Source organism: Fukomys damarensis, unplaced genomic scaffold (assembly GCF_012274545.1).
Source record: "Fukomys damarensis isolate Sample0158 unplaced genomic scaffold, DMR_v1.0_HiC HiC_scaffold_12, whole genome shotgun sequence".
Lineage (NCBI taxonomy): Eukaryota > Metazoa > Chordata > Mammalia > Rodentia > Bathyergidae > Fukomys > Fukomys damarensis.
In genome coordinates this window covers 2,799,734-2,804,432 of record NW_022900924.1, presented here as the reverse complement: position 1 = coordinate 2,804,432, position 4,699 = coordinate 2,799,734, and positions in this window count along the sequence as shown.

Here is a 4,699-nt window from a genome sequence, read left to right as displayed (position 1 = left end):
CGAGACCCCACGTCACGCCTTCTAGAACCCTCCACCCCAGGCCGCCCCGAGGCACGCCGGGATTTGTTGTGTGGGGAGAGCCGCCGCCGCAAGGGGTGCTGGGAGTTGCGGTCCTTGCGGACTACAAATAGCATGGCTTCCCCGCGACCTATCTTGCGGAAGTGTAAGTAGCCTGTGGGGCGCCTCGAGATCGCCCAGGGTTGGACCCCACGTCACGCCTTCTAGAACCCTCCACCCCAGGCCGCCCCGAGGCACGCCGGGATTTGTTGTGTGGGGAGAGCCGCCGCCGCAAGGGGTGCTGGGAGTTGCGGTCCTTGCGGACTACAAATAGCATGGCTTCCCCGCGACCTATCTTGCGGAAGTGTAAGTAGCCTGTGGGGCGCCTCGAGATCGCCCAGGGTTGGAGTACCGTTCCTCACGTTTGGAACCTCTGCCCTTCAGTTTGCGTAGTAAAATGGAATAACTATTCATAGGTTTGATGTGAAGAGTAAATGAATTGAAGCATGCCAGACCTCCTGGTGCACGCCTGTAATCCAGCAGCCTGGGAAGCTGGAGCAGGAAGACTGCGCGTTGCCAGCTGGGGAAACAAAAAACAAACAAACAAACAAAAAAGCGGGTAGTGGGGGCGCACGTCTGTAATCCCAGCACCCGGAAGGCTGAGGCAGGAGAATCACTGTGAGTCTGAGACCAGCCTGGGCTACATAATGAGTTTCAAGTCAGTCTCAACTACATAGCGAGACCCTGTCTCAAAAAACAAAAACAAAAACAAACAAACAAAAACCAACCCAGCTGGGGAAATTAATCGAGACTCTGTCTCAAAGTAAAAAAATTGAAAAGGAAGGGGGGCTCTGGGTGTTGCACCATGCGAAGGCATTGGGTTCAACCCCTGGTTGGGGGGAGGGATTTTTTTAAAAAATCTACAGTTAGGCCTGGACCTCAGTGATAGGTTGCGGGCTCCGCATGCACCAGAGCTCTGGTTTCTATTCCTAATCACCACAAAAATATAAGTAAATAAAATACCTAGGGCACTCAGAACACTGCCTAGCGAAAATACACACTCGGAGAATATCAGCTGTTCATTCCTTTAGTGTTTTAATGAAGTTAGTGGTGGCTTAAGGAAACAGTATGGAGGATCAGTACAGTTAAGACCTGAGTGCTTGTGAGAGATGTACTGGCAAAGAAGCCTTCCAGACTCTAGTGCTGTGTGAAGGATTCGGGTTCAATCCCCAGTACAAATCAGAACAAAATAACATCACAAAGAAGAGGAGGAGCACAAAGGTGGGAGGAGAAAAAGATCCATTGCTGTCAAGGACCTAGTGAAGCCAGGCGAGGTGGCGCACACCTGTAAACTCAGCACTCGGGAGGCTGAGGCAGGAGGATCGCTGTGAGTTTGAGACCAGCCTGGGCTACATAGTAGTGAGTTCCAGGTCAGTCTCAACTATCCCAAACCAAAAAAAACAAAAAAAAAAAAAAAAAAAAAGAAAACAATGTAGACATTTACGAAACAGTAACCTTTGAATTCTGGCCTTTGTTGCATGCAGTGTCTTGGTGATTTTTTCACTGACACTTTCATAAATGGAGAGGCTGAAGTTGCCGAGCAGCTGGAAGACGTTGGGAATGGCCCCGCTTTGCCCAGTGTCCCTCCTTTTCAGGTGGCTCTTCCGACAGAGCTGGAAAAAAGTAAGGCTCTGGAACGTCAGTATGCGACGTGAAATACAACTGAAAAGACTGGTCAGGTTCTCGCTGCATCTGTCTGAGGACAGAGATGCTTCTGTTGAAGACAGCTGTCACATCCTCAGTCAGCGGGCTGGACACATGCTCCACGTGTGACACCTGTGTATCTTCCTCATGACCTCCGGGCTGACAGGGACATCGCTTCCATCACTTTCTTGGAGAGGAAATAGAAACTGATAGATCTTCCGGAAGAACTGTTCTACCTGTGGGGTGGGAGAAAGAAATGGAATAAAAATGTTCAAATGAGAAGGAACAAGGGAGGGGGGAAGGAGAAAGGAAAGAAGGGACAAGAAAAAAGAGAAAATCGAAGGAAAAATGGAAAGAAAGGTTATACCTAATGGGTAGGAATGGGGGAAAAGCAATTAAGATATATCGTGTTCTGGTGCAAATTCTCTGTGATGAATGTTACCATGATATGTTAGGTAAAAAGCCGAAAACCAAGGCCAGAACAGGACCTCAACAAGCCTTTATTATGGGGATGATCTGCCGGGGATGTCTCTGTGCAAAGGACAGAGAGACAGGGAGGCTTCTTATAGGACTGGGTGGGGCCTATAGGAGCTGAGGTGGGATTGAGGAGGTAGTGGCTCGGGATTGGGGGAGCTGTGACATCACTAGGAGGGGCTGCGTCCTCACTAGTTAGGGCCAAAAAAAAATTTTTTTTTTTTTTTTGGTTTTTTGAGACAGGGTCTCACTATGTAGCTGAGACTGACCTGGAACTCACTATGTAGCCCAGGCTGGCCTCGAACTCACAGCGATCCTCCTGCCTCAGCCTCCCGAGTGCTGAGATTACAAGCGTGTGCACCACCATGCCCGGTTTAGTTAGGGCCATTTTAAGGCAAGGGAAATCTAACGTTATGCATATCTAAAATGTACTAATAAATGATTTGCTAAAAAAAAAAAGAGCAGCATTTGTTCTCAGAACATACATTGGTATATTGTGGTTTCAGGCATGAAAAAAGTATAAGGGTAAAAGGGATATACACAAGAAACACATATGTTTTATATATATACACACACACACACATACATAACATACACACACACACACACACACACACAATTTACAGGGACTGTCCTTTTTGTATTTGAGATGGGATCTGTTGCCCTAGCTGGACCCAAATTTGCTGTTTCAAATGATCTTTGCCAGCTTCCTGAGTAGCTTGGGCTACAGTCTTGTGTCCCTGTGCCACTGTGCCTGGTGCTTTCTGACTTTTCTCCTTCTCTCTTGTTTTCTTATCTTCTTGTATCTTTTTTTTCTTCTTCTTGATTTTGTGGTACTGGGATTGAGCCAAAGGCCTTTGCACTAAGCTACACCCCCAGCCTTTTATTTATTTTTAAATTTTAAAACACTTGTTAAACTACCAGGTCGCACACTTTGGGCTTGAACTAACTCTCCTCCTGCCTCAGCCTCCCAGAGCGCTGGAGTTACAGGAGAGCACCTCCAAGTCTGGCTAGTGTTCATTTCTACAAACACTTTTTAAAAATATCTCCCCAGAGTCTCGTGTTCAGAGGTAGGGCTTTTGGAAGGTAACTGATCACGAGACTGCTATATACTTCTAAGTGATGATTAAAATCAGGGCCTTTGCATTGAGCTATATCCTCAGCCTATTCAATGTTTGCTTGTTTATGTGAGACAGGGTCTCTCTGTGTAGTTCCAGCTATCCTTGAACTCACTGTGCAGCCCAGGATGATGTGTCACAAGCAATTCCGCATAATTTTGGGGAAAAATCATTTCACAATTGACTTTTGATTAGGCCTGGTTTTCCTACCTACAGGCAGGCTATGGCATGCATGTTGAGACATAACTCCATTTTTGCCTCCTGTCACGGCCAAAAACCTCAGTGGTCCCTTGATGCTGTGACAATCAGGGCAGGATTGCATCAGCTCAAGACATCCTGGTTCCTGAGAACCCAACAGTAACAGAAAGGTTTCATTTGGGGAAGGATACATTCCTTAAATTCCTTTTCAATTTAATTTATCCCACTTTTTTTTTTGGTACCGGGGATCGACTCGGGTCCTTATGCTTGTGAGGCAGGCGGCAGAACCACTGAGCTAAATCCTTGGCCCCCACAGCCACTGTTTATTGTAAGAATGCTGTCCTTAGAGTCTTCCTCAACAGAAGAGCCTCAAGACCTAGGATCTTCATCTGCATAAATTCCACACTGACGGCAGGACTCTCCCTCCAATTATTGTGTGTACACAATAAATAATACTCAGCTGGGAGAGTCTTTGTCTTTGCCCACCCTGAGTTTCTGACATCCTGGTCCTCCATATACTTTGAAACTATGCAAGCCTCTATTATCTTTTTTCTCTTTAATCCTCACCATCTCCCTTTCTAAGCAGTTGGAGAATTGACCACCCTCTGATACTGGCTTCAAACCCTCCTGCCTTAGCCTCCTGAGTGCTGGGATTATAGGTGTGTAAACACCACACCCAGTTTAATTTATTTTGAAACAAAGTCCTGTGAAGTCAATATATTGTTGGATGGGGTTGAAACTGCCATCCTCTGGCCTCAGTCTCCCAAATTCTGGGATTACAGGGGTGTGCCACCATGCAAGGCTCCTCCTCTGCTTTAAACATCTTGGGGGTTTTTTTGGTGGGGAGGAGTTGGGACAGGGTCTCACTATGTAGTGCAGACTCTCTTTGAACTCACTGTGTAGCCCAGCTGGCCTTGAATTTGCAGTGATCCTCCTCCTCAGCTCATTGAGGGTGGGCATATAGGTGTGTCCCACGTTGGATTGGTTTGAGAGAAGCCAAGGAGATAATAAAGCACACTTGGAGAGGGTCTGGGTGAGTCACAGGGATGTGATCTTGGGAACTACACTGTATCTGGTTCTTGGCCCCTTCCTCTCAGCCTCTTCCCTTCTTCCCCGCTTCCTGGCTGCTATGGTTGAACAGTTTTCCTCTACCATGATGTTTTTGCCGTTTTTTTTTTTGTTTTTTTTTTTTTTTTTTTTTTTTTTTT